This window comes from Pipistrellus kuhlii, unplaced genomic scaffold (assembly GCF_014108245.1).
Source record: "Pipistrellus kuhlii isolate mPipKuh1 unplaced genomic scaffold, mPipKuh1.p scaffold_m20_p_3, whole genome shotgun sequence".
NCBI classification, from domain to species: Eukaryota; Metazoa; Chordata; class Mammalia; order Chiroptera; family Vespertilionidae; genus Pipistrellus; species Pipistrellus kuhlii.
In genome coordinates this window covers 167,197,858-167,215,270 of record NW_023425529.1, presented here as the reverse complement: position 1 = coordinate 167,215,270, position 17,413 = coordinate 167,197,858, and the positions used below count along the sequence as shown (strand labels likewise).

At 49.4% G+C, this 17,413-nt stretch overlaps 1 protein-coding gene across 5 annotated transcripts in view; it reads left to right on the top strand.

The window, feature by feature from the left end:
- PLEKHA2 (pleckstrin homology domain containing A2) overlaps nt 1-17,413 on the top strand; it is a 74,517-nt gene that overhangs the window by 10,499 nt on the left and 46,605 nt on the right. The window contains exons 1-2 of one of the 5 annotated variants that reach the window (XM_045588862.1): nt 5,942-6,202; nt 6,484-6,576. The exons of 1 other annotated variant lie outside the window; for it this stretch is intronic. The gene's annotated coding sequence lies outside the window, so the exon portion shown is untranslated. Of the gene's footprint in view, nt 1-5,941; nt 6,203-6,482; nt 6,577-17,413 lie in introns of those variants that run through there. 3 more of the 5 variants (XM_045588863.1, XM_045588861.1, XM_036456245.2) reach the window with 3 other exon arrangements.

The window sequence follows — 17,413 nt, the reverse complement described above, 5'->3', positions numbered from 1 at the left end:
AGCTGCCTCCTGCACACCCCTTACTGGGGATGTGCCCATAACCAAGGTACATGCCCTTGACCAGAATTGAACCTGGGACCTTTCAGTCCGCAGGCTGACGCTCTATCCACTAAGCCAAACCAGTTTTGACCCAGTTAAGTCTTTAACATATGATCTTGGAAGTGAGGGGCATAAGTTAGCAATAATTACACAAATTTCCAGGTGTTCCACCAAAATTTTATATTGTTTATTTTATTTTATTACTGCCCTGTACTGCTGTTTCCCTTATCCTATGGATGGAAATTGCCAAAGTTTCTTCCACTCCCCATTTTTCCCATCTTTAAGGCTCTGGGAATTGGCGCTAAGAGATACAACCCTGATGTTGAACAGAGATCACTGACTGGGATTCAGAACTCATGGATTCAACGCATCACTGGCTGTATGATTCTGAGATTATACCTCTCCTGAAAACCTACACGGTGCCATCTGTAAAATGAGATTAATAATCTACAATCCTGTGAACGTGGAAAGAAAGGATAGTTAATAATTGATCACATAATGCTAGCTTTCCGTAATAAGTTTCAACATGAGATGCAAAGATTTTAGTCCAATGGTAGACTGATTTTTTAAAAACGTAACAGAGATTCTCAGTATTTACCACATGTCCTAAAAACATTAACCTACTCAATCTCAACCACAATAGTATGAGAGAGGTTATCTGTTATCACCACCTTTCCCCTTTTATAGGAACACAGAAAGAAGTGAAGTTACTGGCCCGTGGCTACCCAGCTAATTAGTGACAGAGTCAGGCGTCAAACCCTGGCGGCTTGGTGTTCGACTCCAGTTACTGTGCAATCACTCTGAAATTGCTTCTTCACCTCTAATGGTGTCACTTCCATGCTCAAAGGCCTTCAGGGGCACTTGATGCCTAAAGTAATAAGCACAACTTATTAGCTTAGCAATAAAGACCCTGCAGCACCTTTCTTGTTGGTTTTGTTTCCCAGGAAAATCCTTCATCAATCCTTTCGTGCTCCAGCTGAATTGGACCAGCCACACTTCCCTGAATGGGTCCCATGCATTCCTGCCTCTCTGCTTTGCCTTTGACAACCTCTTGATCTGGAATCCATCTAAGTCTCACCAGCCCCTCTCCAGTGTCTACATCTTATCTTTCCTTCAAGATCTTTCTACCATGCCTTTCATACATTTTCTCCTGCACCTTTCTACCCCAGCTGGTTCTGATTCCCCATTGAATTTTACCTCTTCCCTCCTCTCTGTATCAGTTTTGGGCTTTGCCATGGTTATTTCTGTACATGTTATATTCCCTCCCTAGTAAATGATGCGCTCCTTGAGGGCTGCAGTATGTTTTCTCATAGAGCATTTTAATTTTTTTATTAAAATTTTAAATCATTATCCATTCTTTCCTCAGAACCAAATGCATGCATACTTATTGCAAAAAAATTAAACATTACAGAAATCCATCTCCTAGAAAGTGAGATCCATCATTATTGCGCCTCTGTCTCTGTCCTAAGAAAACTGGGATTAACAGATTGGAATGCAGTTTTCTAGATTTTTTTTCTTTTCATGTCATAGGCATGCATACTTTTTATTTACAGAAATGGGGTCATACTATACAGACAGCTTTATACTTTCTTTCCACCTAAAATATTTAGTATTTTTTTTATATAGAGATGTAGCTTATTTTTTTTTAAACAGCTGCATAGTATAAGATTGTACGAATGTACCAATGTTTACCTGTTAAATCCCTTGTTAACGATCACGAAAGTAATTTCCAATGTTCACCATTATAAACAATGCTTCAGTGAGTATGTGTGTTTATAGTCCATATACATATAACGTACACATTCCAAATATTCACATACACACTATACGTACCACATCTATCTTCGGATGCTTTTCTGTAGGACATATCCTTGGGCATGAGATTTCTGGGTAAAATGGAACAGAGATTCTAAATAATAAATACTAAAAAAAAAAAAAATGTGGAGGGGAAAGAGTTTTGGTTTGTACCTTTCTATATCCTTCATAAACTTAGTGGCTAAGAGGCAGGCTTTGGCACCAGACTGCGCAAGTTTGTATCTAGGCTTGGTCTCTGTCTCAGTCACCTCACATAAAATGGAGTAATAAGAATAACTTGCTCCCAGGGTTGTAAGACTTAAATGAGATGATACATGTAAAGCAATTAGCATTTAGTAAGTATTTGGCAAATAAGTAAATGCAAGCTATATGGGAGGAAACATAGTAAAAGGTTCAGGTAATTGTTTGTTGAATGGATAGGACTGAATAGAACAATAGTAGATTGAGTAATCTTTCTGGAAATGGATGGTGTTTTGCTCCCAGTAGTAACTATTAATGAAATGACCAGCTGGCATTAGAGGGGCAATGTGTGGCCTTGGAGCAATTTATCTTTGTGTAAAATTAACTGGCCTGAACCAGGATCAGACAATGACTTTGGCCTCTCAGCCCCACACTTTCCCCAACATAACTAACTGGCCCCAGCTGCAGCCTGGCACCTTATAAAATGGGTATCTCTGAGGACAGCGAACAGTGCAGTTCCCTGAGGGTGCCCTGGCTCACCACTGAAGGTTAGGGTCATCCAGTCACCCGACCATGAACATGGAACAGTAATAGAAATGCGTAAGTAAATGGCAAGAGTAGACTAAAGGCTTCTGGTTAGATTCTTCGGTTCTGAGCCAGATGTCTCCATCTTCTTGGAAAAGTTTCTATACCAGTGCTAGAAGATTGTGAGGATAGTCAACTGTGGCTTCTAGACTCAGCAATGCCACTAGATAGCTGCAAAAATGTGAGCAAATTGTTGATACAGTAAGAGGACTTAAACCGCTGATGTGGAAGGCCCTTTTTTGAACACTCTTTCCCCATAGGCAATCACATTTTCTGACATCAGTGCTATTTATTGTACTGAAAAAAAACAAACAAGAAAAAACCCGAATGCATGAAATCAGGCAATGGGAATATTTTCAAAATGTGTCAGTCATAAGACGGGAAAGGGTGACAGCAGGGTGCAGAATCAATGGACATCTCTGTGCCCACTCCAGGAGGAGGTGGGGGGGTCCTCTGAGGAAACGCCAGGAAATCCAGGGATCAGGGAATGGAATCAGGGCAGACATCGTAGTCTAACTGGGGGCAGGTCCTGGCCAGGGTCAAATGCAGCAGAAAATGAGGCCCCCTAAGAATGAGCATCGTCCAAAGTGCCCTGATGACCCTACTGCCCCAACCTTATATGTTCTTGCCCCCCACCGTTGGAATCAAATTGTACTCCATCTTCTTCTTCTTTTTAATCTTTATTGTTGAAGGTATTACATAAGTTCCCCTTGCCCCCTTGACCTCTCCCAGCCCCCCCCCCCCCCACCTCTGCCCCAGGCCTTCGCCACTGTATTGCCTGCGTCCATGTGTTATGCATATATACATACAAGCTTTTTGGTTGATCTCTTCCAACCTACCCTCCCCTGTCTTCCCTCTGAGGTTGGACAGTATGTTCTATGCTTCTCTGTCTCTGGATCTATTTTTGTTCATCAGTTTATGTTGTTCATTGGATTCCACATATGAGTGAGATCATGGGATACTTATCTTTCTCTGACTGGCTTATTTCACTTAGCAAAATGCTCTCCGAACCCATCCATGCTGTTGCAAATGGTGAGAGTTCCTTAATTTTTTTTTTTTTTTTACAGCTGTGTAGTATTCCATTGTGTAGATGTACCACAGTTTTTTAATCCACTCATCTGCTGAGGGGCACTTAGGCTGTTCATACTCCATCTTCTTAAGCCCATTTCAAAGCCCACCTCCACTGACTCCCTCCTCCCCCACCACACACAGACATCCTTCTCCTCTAAGGACTGACGGTATTCATTCTCTGCCATCTTATTCCCAGGGCACTTCTGGGAGGGGCACCTGCCTAGGACGGGCTTTGGGAAGAAGAAACGGGGATAAAGCTGGAGCCCGTACTCCAGCTCAGCCCCCTCCTTTCAGGACACCCTTCTACTGGCATTGTATCCTCTTGGGGGGACCCAAGGCCTTGGGCTCCTCTAGCCCCCCTTCTCCCCCCACCCCCCGCAACCAACACAGTAGTGCTCAAATATTTGTGGCTCTGTGATAATGACTCAGGAAGGCCCAACGGGGAGTCGAGTTGTATGGGTTTTAAGAGGAAACATACCATGAAATCTGAGCTTTTACCTCATTGCTCACCCTGGGAACCCTCGGTGCCAGTCAGATTTGTTTGGGGCTGGGTGGAATTTCGTTTCTTTTCACTCTGAAAACCATAATCTGATGTTTAAATTAAAAAAAAAAAAAAAAACTTACACAGCATCTACTTCATTTTCGACAGGTATCTAAACACTACAAATGTTAACTCATTTGCTCTCCATAACGACCCAGATGTATTATAGAAACTGAGGCACCTGGTGGTTAAGCCATTTGCCCAGGGATCAACACTAATGAGCGGCAGCGCTGGGATTCGAACCCAGGGCATCTGGTTCCAGGGAACATACTCTTGAACATGCTATGCTGCCTGACATTTATGAGTAGCGACACAAGAAATGGACGTTGATGTATTTATTTCAAAGGAAATGTGGTGTGTTTTTTTCTCTTTCTTTCTTGTGTTCCCCTTTCCTTCCTCATTCAGAGCAAAATGTTCTAACTCGAACAGCCTCTTTTCACACCTGAGAGAGCCTGGGTGGCTCATTTTTGCTTTGGCAATCAAAATGGAAGAGGAAGCGCGTGTGGTTTCATCACTGTGCTTTCGGGGTGTGTGTGCTGTGCCTCATCCTGTCTCCCTCCCGGCTCATCTGGCTCGGGCCCCCTGTCCCCAGGCTGGGTTGCCTCGGGGCCTGGAGACTTTGGAGGTGCCTGCCTTCTTTCCCCTGCCATCCTGGGCTGTGGGCCAGCCCTCCTCGATCCCGCAGATCCAGCCCTGGTCCCAGAGCCCCGGGGATCTCCTTTTGCCCTCCTCTCCCTGGAAGCCAGGTAGGAGGACTTCGACTGGAGGAGCTACCTTTGCTTGGGAATTCCGAGAAACCGCGTCTCCCTGAGCCTCCATCCCTGGGTGCATCCACGCATCTCCGTTTGGGATGCGGATCGCCTGGCTTTTGGTGTCTCTCATTGTCTGCTCCTCACGTGGGAGGCCGGCGCCAGAACCTGACGGACCTGCCGTGGATGGAGTGTGGGACCCAGGGCGCGTTACTCCACTCCGCCGCCGCCGCCGCCGCCGCCGCCGAGTCTCGGTTTCCTCATCGGGATGGGGATGGGGATGGGGATGGGGATGGGATGGCTCCCCATCGGGCTGCTGTGTGTGTGTCCGTGAGAGAACGCAGAGGCTGCTGCGGCTGCCGGTAGTTCTGGGAGGTCCCCCTGGGCGATATTCACTCAACGCACCCTCGCCCGTTTCCCATTCTCCCCCGGCCCCCCCAAAACAGCCTCTGAGCGCAGGAAGGGGGTGTCTTCGCGCCCCACTCTGAACGCGTCCCTGAACCTCCCGTTAGGACGGCAGCCCTCTCCCCCCACCCCCCTACGGTCGATTCCGGCAATTTGATGACAATCGGGGGGACCTCCGCTGCGTCTGTCCACCCTAACCCTACCCCTGACCCAGCGGCCCCAGGAAGGCCGGGCGCCCGGGGCTGAAGACGCAGGGTGGGGCCTCGGGAAGCAGCAATGGAGATAAGGGGGGCCCGCCTCCTTCCTTCGAGGATGCCCTCCGCTCGGGGCCCCCTTCCCCGCTCCGGACACCTGCTGCCCGGGGCCGGGAGCGCGGCGCAGGGCCTCCCTCCGCGCCGGGGCCAGTGCCACCTGCACGGCCGCGGGCGCTGGGCGCGGGGTCAGGCCGCCTCCCGCGCGCCCCGCCTCCTCCGCGCAGCCCGCCGCGCCCGGCCGCGCCCCCAGCCTCCCAGCCACCCCGCGGCGCCCCGGCACCCCTCTCCTCCCCCGGCGGGCCCGGCGGAGCATTGTACTCACATCCGGGGCTGGGTTTTGCTTTCATGCGAAACGTAATTAACCCGGAAAAAAGAGCCGAGAGACAAGAGAGAAGGAGGGGGCGGGGCGGCGGGGGGACCGGAGCCAGAGGAGCGGGAGGCACCACCGGGAGTTTGGCCGCGAGAGAAAGAAACCCCCGAGAGCGCCGGCCCCGCGGCCGGAGGGGCGCGCCGCACCCCGATGTGACCCCGCACCCTGCCCGAGCCCGGCCCCTGCGCGGCGGGTAAGTGGGTGCCCGCGGGCCGGGAGCGGAGGGCGCAGAGGGGCGCGCGGGCTGGGGGTCGGGGGGAGCCGGGGGGGGGGCGGCCCTGGGGCCGTCGGCCCAGGGGGAGGTCGCCGCAGCCCCGGGGCTGGGAGAGCCCGGAGGCAGCCCCTCCTCCCGGCCCCGGGCCGCCCGGGGTGGCCGAGGGGTGGCCGAGGTCGCGCCGTCCGGGGTCGGGGCGGGGGTGGGGCCGGGAGGGCGGGGCGGGCGCTGTGCTGAGCTGCGTGTTCTCACGTTTGCAGCGGCGGAACTCGGTGCGGGTTCTGGCGCTGGGGCCGCGGACCCGCCACTGCAGCGCGAGCTGCGGGTGGGGCAGGAGAGCAGAGACCATCCAGGCAAGTCCCTTGGGCACGGATGGGGCCGTGGAGACAGACCCATCTCTCTCTTTCTCTGTCACCTTAGCGCAGGACAGGCCTAGTGTGCTTCCGTGGGGGGATCCCCTCCTTTCCCCTGGGTCCAGCCCGGGCCCCGGCCTTCGGGAACTCCAGGCTAGTGGGGGGGTGGGGGGAGGGGGGACACGGACTGGAAGGAAAACTGTCCTCCAGTGCAGACTCGGTGCCAGGTCAGGAAAGCGCTTTGGGGGGATCTCTCTCTCTCTTTCTCTCTCTTTCTCTCTCTCTCTCTCTCTCTCTCTCTCTCTCTCTCTCTCTCTCTCTCTCTCTCTCTCTCACTTCTTCCTCACCTTACTCGCTTCCCTTTTCTGCTGCAGCTCTCCAGTTCTGAAGACTGTTATTTCATCAAATTAAAAAAAAAAAAAAAAGAGGCCGTGTAGGAAGGAAAAGTGTCCAGGCAAGTCCTCCACTTGAGTCTTACGCTTCTCCTCCCTGAGGCCAGCCCAGCCCAGCCCAAGCCCAGCCCAGCCCCCCACCTCCCCAGCCTTTGGGCTTAAAGTTTCCTCCCTTCTAGGTTGAGTGTGGGTTCAAGCTGTGTCTTCCCTTTTTAATTCCTCCCGCCCCTCCTCCTTTCGTTCTTTCTTTCGGGCTCCAAATGGGGCTTTCTGAGGAGGGTAAACAGCAGAGAAGAGGGTGGTGGTGGGGGTGGGGGGGAGGGGGCACGCATTCTACCTGGACGCCAGCTGTGGCTCTTGGAGGCACCTCAGCCCACTGAGTGGTGGTTGCACTTGGGCTGAAGTTCCAGAATTGTACTCGTGTTGTTCTTACTATATCTGACTAAGTCAGTCTCCTGTCTGAAGCTTCATCATTTTCCTTTGTTTGGTGGCAAAGCCTTCAGAAAGAGTCAAGCCGATGAGGTTGAAAGAATAGAAATGTTTGTTTTCCATTTTATTTGGACTCGGTTGACGTATATTGGATAACAAGGACATGAAAGGCAGCGAGAACAAAAAGCAGCCTCTGGCTTTGAGGGAGCTTCCAGTCTAGGAAGCTACACAGATTCCTAGAACACAAAGCTGTGTGCTCAAATAGAGATGCAGAGCGCTTTGAGAAACCAGAGGAGGCTTTTTAAAAAGCATTGTCATCATTTCAGAGACGAACCTCCTTCACTTGAAGGCAGATGACTCTTGTCATAGTGAAAGTCTAGCTTGTTGTCTAGACTCTGTGGCCAGCCCAGGGTATGACATCGACTAGGAGCTGAGGAAATGTTTGTTGAATGAATGAATGAATGAACGAACGACTGTAAGCACATGGGTATTTGCATCTGCCCAAAGGGGAGGAAAAAGAGCAGTGTGGTGGTGCTTCCAGCCTGTGGAAATTCAGCCCATCAAGCTGGTTTACTCCGGATGTTGCCTTTACACTTCTAACACATAGTCTTCAGCCCTCTATGGAAGCCCCACTTTTTATCAAAGTGTGACACACCTCCTGGAGGTCTAGTTGGCTGAGGATGGGAGCCTTGCTCGCTTCAGAGACAGGCGATCGCTTAAGATAGTGACTTGGAAACCACCTACTCTTCGGTGGAGCGTTTGCAAAACCTTCTTTTCCTTTGCTGGTGCTTTCTTCTGCCTTCTGTATAAGGAAGTAGGGCCTACAAACCCCATCATGTCATCGTAGTAAGTTGAGCCATTTTTAGCTCAGTATTTCACCAAGTTTAAAATAAACCCCGAAGACAGGCAGGTTTTGGTTGGTGCCTACCTCTGGAGACAATTCTGCAAAAGTGGGAAGGGAGATGCGTCAGCCCTGAGTGCCGGATCCTCCCGAGCAGCCCCCTGCGGGCTTGCAGGTTGTTGTTGAGGTGCTGGAGCAGGGTCTTTTTTATGCCCTTCATTGCGTTCCTGTCCTCTTCCTGGGGCAGGTGGGCCGTTGGGTAATGCCCCTGTGAAAAGGCCGGAGCGCCTCAAATTAGATCTTGCCGTGGGCCACAGTGCAGTACATGTTTTCTGACTCACTGAAACTCCCGGGCACTATTTATTCTGGCGGATCTAGTCCTAGAGCCCGGAAAAGAGGATCTGGGTGCTGGGACATTGGGTTGCTCTGTCTCTTCCCACCATGAGCAGTGTGGGCTGCCTTACTTTCAGTTTCCCATCTGCCTCAGTGAGCTGGATGGGACTCCGGCAATCTAATCTGTTAGGCTGTGGAAGGGAAGGAAGCAGAGCAAATATTATGGTTTGACAGCCTATGGGGAGAGAAGAATCCTAACCCTGCCCGATGTAAGCCCATCGTTAAGCCTGGGAGTGGGACAGGGAGGGGAGACAGGGCAGCTGAGAGGCGGGAGGGATGGGGTCCCTTCCCGTTCTGAAGGGGCCTGTGCTGAGGGCAGTGGGACATGTCATTGACCTTTATTCCAGATCCTGTGCTACTCAGTTCTCCCCTCCTCTGGCCCCTGCTGTCTGTAAGCTCAGCCAACCTTTTGGGCTTTATAACTTATCTTCTTTCGGGAAGCCCCTTCTCTGCCCGGACCTCCAGCGATTAAAATGACTGGCAGAGGATTAAAGACTGGATCGGGCTCTCTCACCCCGGAGGTCCCCGCTGGTGCAGAAGGAGCTCCTGACACTGACACTGGGCAAAAGGCTTTCAGCTTCGGGCCTGTGGTGTGCTTTTCTGCCCATAGAGGTTGGCCAGCCGAGATAAAGAGGGTGGGAAGCCGAGTCTGCCTGTCCATTAGCTCCTGGGAAACACCGCAGTTAAAGTGCAAAGGCTGGTACTTGCTGTGCTATCAGCTAGGACTCCTAGTTGGCCATCCCCTTGCAAAGTGGCTCTCTGCTGTTGTGATCCTCCCCTGGGCGGAGCAGGAGGCAGCTCCAGCAGCCCTTCCCGGGAGCCAGATTCTGTGAGCCAGAGCTGGTTTCTGTGAACTTTCAGGGAAAGCTGGCCAAGATGGAGTCTTTGGATCTCTTGGATTTTTTTTTTTTTCTAACCTCTTGGAGAATTTTATTTTATTTATTTTAAAAAATATATATTTTATTGATTTTTTACAGAGGGGAAGAGAGAGGGATAGAGAGTTAGAAACATCGATGAGAGAGAATCATCGACCAGCTGCCTCTTGCACACCCCCTACTAGGGATGTGCCCGCAACCAAGGTACATGCCCTTGACCGGAATCGAACCTGGGACCTTTCAGTCCGCAGGCCGATGCTCTATCCACTGAGCCAAACCGGTTTCAGCCCTCTTGGAGAATTGTAGAGAGGTAAAATATGGTTCTCGGAGTAGAGGCCAGAGGAAGGAACATGTATGCCTGTCATTGTGAGGGATACCAGTGTCATGGGCTTTCCGTTGATATTTGAGGGGTACAGGTGGCCCTGCAGCCCCGGCCCTGCATTGGGCAGCTTTGGGGGAGTCATGGTAATCATACTCCTCACATGGCAGACATCTGAACAACAACTTTACCAGACATCCTGGTCAGCACTTCTCACACATTACTTATGTCATTTAATTCCCCGCAAGCGACCTTTGAAGGAGGCACAGCGATGCTCTCCATTTTGCAAACGAGGAGATGGGCCCAGGAAGCTCATGAGAGTCTGACTAAGACGCAGCCTCTTTCACTTCACTCTCCACCACATCAGTGGGTAACTGAAATCAGCACACCCTTTTCACGGTCACCTTCTCGCAAGAGCTTCATCAAACCCCCTCATACTGATCCGTCACCTGCACATCCTCCTTGCCACACCCAGCCCCTCCCTGCAGTCAGGGTTGTGAGCACCTACATGACTAAGTTTAGGCAGATGCACTTAACAATCTCCTCTGGCACTTTCCAAAGGCCGGTCGAGAGGAGAAACAGCCATGTTTTCTTTTCATTTCCCTGCCGCCCACGTTGTCGTGGCTCACACTGTCAAGCTTTAAGTGAAGATGGTAACCCTGGGACTCCTGTGTGGTTATGGCCAGGAAGGCCTACCGTGAAACTGAATTCATCGAGTCTTCTAAGTGGGGGACTTGGACCATTCTGCAGATTGGAGATCTCCGTTTTTACAGGCTCTTTATTCTAAAGTATATTTTTATTGATTTCAGAGATGAAAGGAGAGGGAGAAAGAGATAGAAATATCAGTGATGTGAATCGTTGATCGGCTGCCTCCTGCACGCCCCCCCCCCCCCCCCCCCCCCCCCCGGGAATTGAGCTGGCAACCTGGCTTGTACCCTTGATCAGAATCATACCCGGACCCTTCAGTCTGGAGGCCGGTGCTCTGACCACTGAGCAACCCGGCTAGGGCTTTACAGGCTATTTAGAAAACTGATGTGGCTGGCAGCTCGCCTACACGGTGACCTCTGGTGGAGGTGCTCTCTGGAGCCTTGAGCCGTGGCAGGCCTTTGTTTCCTGCTGGCTCCAGCAACCACATTTTCTCTGAATATAGATGAGGTCGCTGTTGAGAGGTCACGAGTGCTTAAAATATTTTCTTGCTTTTAGCATCTTTCAGTGGCATCCATGGTCAGTCACTCCTGCCACGTCCCGCTCCCCCGGTTTTTCCCTTAAAAGTTTCATGCATGTCTCTTGCCCTCCATTCAAAGTTCTCTGGGCGAGCGGGGATGGGGCTGCTGTCTGTGTCGGGGAGCTTCTTTGCTTAACTTCCCCATTCCTGTAGATGTTTGCATTCCTCACCCTGAACTTCCGCTGGGAACATGTTCCCAGTACATTCCCTTCTCTCTCACATTGCTCTCCCGCCTTACACTGTTCGGAGTTCGCTCTGCTGGCATTTTCAAAAGGCAGCGAGATTGGAACAGTCGGGGATAGATGCCCCCCCACTTCCCAAGTTATCATCTTTGGCCCGTTCTCAGGGATGTGTTCTGAAATAGCTAAGCCCGTGTTTCGCTGCTGTTCTGTGGTTTTTACTGGGTCCTTCACAGTACACGCCCATGGGTGCTGCAGTTTAACCTAGGTGAGCGCCCTGCTCACAGGGCCCCGCACCTCCCAGCAGCAGCTGAGTGCCCGCTCTTAACCTCCACACTCCAGTTCCTGTCTGCTGCCTTACAGTCCTCGCTGAGACCTCTGATGTCATTTCCCGATAAACTTTCTCCTGTAGAAATTTAGCAATTTCCTGTTGGTATCCCTGCAGCTCACCGACACTGGGGCTCCCACCCTTTTTCTCCCACCGTCAGCGGGCAATGCGACAGGGGATGTGCCTCCTGCGTGCCCCACCGCATGGCAAAAACCGCCCTCCTGACTGTTTCTGGGCTAAAATGGCTGAAATTCCCTGTCCTGCCAACACCGAGGAACATGAAAGAAAAAAATCTCCAAATTTAAAAAACAAATAAATTAAAAAAAAAATGTTTGGAATTTTTTTTTTTTATTTTTTATTTTTTTTAACTGGAGGTTAGGTTATATCATAATGGGGCAATGCCATTTAAGACTTTATCTCTGTTATCCCTTTCTCATATTTTTATATACCTCAACAGTGCCAGGATGGCCAGGCAGAGCCCTCTCCCTCACTTCATTCTTTCCCTTCTCTCCAAACTACATTACTGGTCTTAAAAACCAAGGTGTACAATACTGCAAACCCTGGCTTGCATGACTTAGTAGCTCTATACCTTTCTTTTAAAAAAATCTGTCCACCCATCTCTTTACCTAGCCATTTATTTACAAAATGTCAACCCTCCCTGTCTCCCAAGTCTCAAGAAGGAAAATTCCACCGGGGTCCTCGTTAGGTCCCCTTCCCTCTCGCGGGAGTGCTGGGCTTGTGTGGCTCTCAGTAGAGGTCTAGAGGCATCGACTTGGGCATGAACATCGCGCTCCTCTTAGGGAGACCTGAGAGTAAGGAGCCAAACCTGCAGGGAAAGAATGAGCCTCTCTGAGAGGCTGTTGAAATAGGAAGTAAGACCCGCAGCTAGAACGGAGGGTGCCGAAGCTCTCTGAGTAGCTACCTGGCTCTTGGGCTGTTGTGATGGGTGGGATCCTGCTTTTAAAGGTCCCAAGAGAGCTCTAAGGGAGGCAAGGTTTTACTTGTTTATGGACTCTGGAGGATGGAGAAATGTGCTGTCAGCTTCAAAACATCTATGCTGGGGAAGAGGGTTTGTGTGAAGGTAAATAGTGTTCCTTCCTGCTAAATAAAGTAACACACATTCCCTGTCGAAAATTTGGGAAATACGGAAAATACATAAAAGTAAATAAAATTCACCCATCTTGGTGCCTGTATGTCAGTCTTTTCTCTATCCAAATATAGAAATACAAAAATGATATTTAAAAGGTTGGGATCATATTATACATCACATTATATCTTCAAAAATCTTATCAGGATATGGCTCTTCCTAATTCATTAGAAATAACTTAAAAACAGTTTTTTTTTTAAATGATTGTGTAACATTTCCTTATGTGAATGTCTCATACTTTATTTAATTTTTCCTTAATCATTGGAGACATTCAGAGCATTTCCAACGTTTTGTTATGACCAAGTCTATTGCAGTTGCTATCTTTTTATTTTAATCTTTATTTGCATCTTTGTTCATTTCATTGGATGGAATCCTAGAAGTAGATTTACTGGGTCAACAGCTGTGAAAATTTTTAGCTCTCTTGTTATATATTGCCAGACTGCTTCCCAGAAAGGTTCCGACTCCTGTCCCCGGTGTATAAGAATCTCAGGGGAATTTTTCAAGTAGATAACGTTGGCTTCAAGCAGCAGCCTTCTCTTTATTCTTTCACTCCTCCTATTGTCTCTCTCTTCATCTCGCACATTATTTATTTCATTTAATTCCCCACAAGCAACCTTTGAAGTAGGCCCAGGGTATGTTCTATTTCTTAGGGTCTTGGTCCTAGGTCTCACTTATATATTATGAGCCTGATAAAGATGCCAGTTGCGCCGAAGCTGGTTTGGCTCAGTGGTAGAGTGTCGGTCTGTGGACTGAAGGGTCCCAGGTTCGATTCCTGTCAAGGGCATGTATCTTGGTTGCGGGCACATCCCCAGTGGGGGGTGTGCAGGAGGCAGCTGGTCGATGTTTCTCATCGATGTTTCTAGCTCTCTATCCCTCTGCCTTCCTCTCTGTAAAAAAATCAAAAAAAAAAAAAAAAAAAAAAAGATGCCAGTTGCCTCAATTCCTAGGAGACAATTTTATTCTTGGCTTGAATCTCCTCCAGTGATGAAACAGAGACACTGATACGGGCAATTGAGGGAATATTTTGGACAGAGAAACTTCCCAATGCCCCGTCTCTGTAAGGTAGGCAGTCATTGACTCTTTCTTCATGAGCTTTGTCAGCTCAGCTAACACATGTTGGCCAGGAATCTCGGTTTAATGGACATTTAACCCATTTTCTGCTGCTGATCAATGGACAACTTCATGCAAATTCACTTTTTTTTCCCTCCAAAGTTTCATTGTCACTATAAATTAAATATTTAATGTATTTTCATTTGCAGTACATACCTAGGAACTTATATACTGAAAAAATCTGGATCATAGAAAACTTGCCTTTTTTCCTAATTTACTTTTCTTTAAAATACATTATTTAGTTATCTGCATTATGCGAGGCCATGTTTTGGTTTGGTTTGGGGTACATGTGTGAGAGAGAGACAGAGACAGAGACAGAAAGAGATTGATTGGTATTGATTGTGGGCACATAGCAATTTGATTCGCATTTCACAAAGTCCATGAAGAAAGATGAAGCAGGAAATGGTCTCAAGAATTGTAAAAAAATCATAAGCTATGAATTAGTCATATTGTTGTATGGAATTTAGGTTGTTTCATTGTAAAAGAAGAAACAAAGCATGAAAATATGAATTTCAGCATCATCATTTATTGAATGTAATCTAACTGTAATCTAACTGAAAAATTGAATGTAATCTGTGTAATCACAGAGAATTAGTTAAGTAAATTATAGTACATACAGTCCAGTAATATGCACCACTAAAAACAACGATTACAAAGACTAGGTAGCAACATGGAACATGTTTATGATATGATTTAAATTTTTAAAAAGGCGGATTATGTAGACAGTGGCATGAAAAAGCATGCAGAAGTGAAAATGGCTGGCTAGAGCGATCTTTTTGAAATGACGACATTGTTGTATTGTGGTCTCTGCACTAAGCATGGAAAACACTGGGGAGGTTTGGCATGCTTTGGAAAGATAGGGAGGGTGCTGAGTGGGGTGGACCAAGGTCCCTTCCTGCACAGATGTCTGTTCTCTTTGTCTTCCATGTATTGTGAAAGCTAAGAAGCTCCTTGCTGGGTGGTTTCATTGCGGTGGTAGAGCTACGGTGAAAGGGTTAGGCTGAGAGAGGGGTATCTGGTGCTTTATGCCAGCAAGGAGAACATTTTGCATATTGCCCCAGGAGATGGGGAGAAAGTCAATGTCCTTATTTGGGGCCCAGGACATACTGGGATTGAGGCAACTCCTGGGTCCCACTACCCAATGCCACCCTCTACCCAATATTTTTTACACCGGGGAATTGAAGTTAAAAATGAAATTTAAGGTAACAAGTGCCGAAACAGGTTTGGCTCAGTGGATAGAACGTCAGTCTGGGGACTGAGGGGTCAGATTCGATTCCGGTCAAGGGCATGTACACTGGTTGTGGGCACATCCCTGGTGGGGTGTGCAGGAGGCAGCTGGTCGATGTTTCTCTCTCATAGATGTTTCTAGCTCTCTATCCCTTTCCTTCTTCCCTGTAAAAAATTCAATAAAATACGTATTTTTTAAAAAAGGTAACAAATGATTTTAGAGAGTCCGAAAACAAGCTAAAACTATATAACTGGAGGAAAGTTGTGAGTTAGGAAGAACATGTCAAAGCTCTGTCTTGGTCTTGTCAGGGAATTTTGGGGTGACAGTATGTGTGTGTGCATACTATAGTACCAGTTGCCAGCTCTCTCCTTTCTCCCTTCACTGCTAGTGGTTTGGGCTGAGCCTGGGGTGGCAGAGTGAATTGTAGTGGAGGGACCCCTCTGGGAAAAAGCAGAGCCACAGCAGAGACTTGGAAGATGATGGTGACAGCTCTGAGGCAGGGAGGGGGCAGCAGGCTCTCTGTACCAAATCTTAGCAGCTGTGGTGACAAGGATGGTACAAATGGGGTCTGAGTGAGCTGGCAGAGGGTTGGGGGTAGGACCTCAGGTTTGTGTTCCGTGTCTGGCTTTGAGCATGTCACTTCTGTGTGGGCCGGCTGGTTACCACCACGTGTCCCTGGGATGCTGGTTCTCCTGCCACCGATCCTTCCCCCACCTCCCACGCTCTTGTCGAGCTCTGTGACTCAGCGGCTTCTCGGGACATCTTTTTTTTTTCTTCTTTTTTTTTTTTTCTGGGGCTGGAACCACAGTCAGGAGATGTTGTCACCAGAACGCTTCCTTTCATTATTACCTTTCCTTCGGTACAGGCCGGTCTTCTCCCTTCCAAGGATCCACGCAGGCGGGAAGCCCCCTGCACCGCCGTGGGCTCCTGGGGGACTGTGGGAAGAGTGCCTCCCCTGGCCGCTGATTTGAGAAAAAGACGGGCACCCATTAATCCTGGTGGCTGAAAAGGGAGCATTGGAAAGCCAGCATGAAGTTGGGTGCTGTGCCTGAAGTTAGGCCCAGAGACAGTCAGCTTGGTTATCCCATTGCATTTTTCAAAAAATATGTTTTATTAATTCTTTACAGAGAAGGAGAGAGGGATAGAGAGTTAGAAACATCAATGAGAGAGCTAGAAACATTGATCAGCTGCCTCTTGCACACCCCCCACTGGGGATGTGCCCGCAACCAAGGTACATGCCCTTGACTGGAATCGAACCTGGGACCTTTCAATTCGCAGGCCGACGCTCTATCTACTGAGCCAAACCGGTTTCAGCCCATTGCATTTTTATGCTTTCTCGTAGGAATGCCCCTGGAGTGGCAAGTCCTGAAACCCCTGGGAACGCTGTCTGTGGCTGCCTAGTTTTCTGGAGGGATGGATGTGCTCTGCCTCCTGACCAGACACTGTGCATGCCCAGTGGGAGCTGGCCCAGCCTTTCTGCAGGGGACGCCTGTTGTTCCCTATTCCTAGGGGGGGAGGGGGGGAGCTGAATCCTCTTTCAGGGACATGCTCCCTCCCCAGCCACCACTAGGCCCCTCGCTTTCCCATCTTGGACCCCGTGTCTGCAAGAAGACTTCACGTTCCTCCCATGGCGTTTGTTCCTAACTCTTGGCTTGTCTCCCTGGCTCTCCCTTTCCTGAGCTCACACTTGCTCAGCTGTGGAATGGGAGCTGGGAGGAAGCGTGTGGCTCGGGGAGACACGGAGAAGCAGGGCCCCTGGCTGCAGGTACCTGTGCCAGGCATGATGCTCCTTTGTGCAGGGCTGTTTCTCCCTTCGACCCCACTCCGCCATTGCCCCACCCTTCTTCCTTCCCCGCTGCCATCTTTTTAATCCCCCTCTTTCCGCCTCTTATTCTTTCTCACCTCCTGTGTTATATCTCCTCTTATGTCCGTGGCCCCGTTTCCCTGGCAGCTTTATTCTTTTGTCCCCCTCCTTTACCCGGCAAGTAGCTGCGGGATCTCCTTACTGACTGAGTCATCTGTCCCCATTGGGGTTCTGGCCCGATCTGACCTAGAATCAAGGGATTCACTGTTCATTGGTATCCTTGTGTGTGTGTGTGGGGAGGGGGCACTTTTTTCCCGGAGGCAGCCTTTTGACACTGCCAGACCCCTGTGAGGGTGGGAGAGAACAGACTGTCTTACCCATCACTACCCATAGAATCTCTGCTCTCCTAGGAATGTGTCTTTGGGGCCTGGGAGTCTGTAGGTGTGGCGTCTTGGTAGCTTGCCTGCTGGTCAGTGTTGCAGGGCAGGGCACAGCCTTAGGTGGGTCTCTTTACGATGTTGCTTAGTTGTAGACTAAAAACCATGGCCTTGGGGGTCAGTGGGTTTT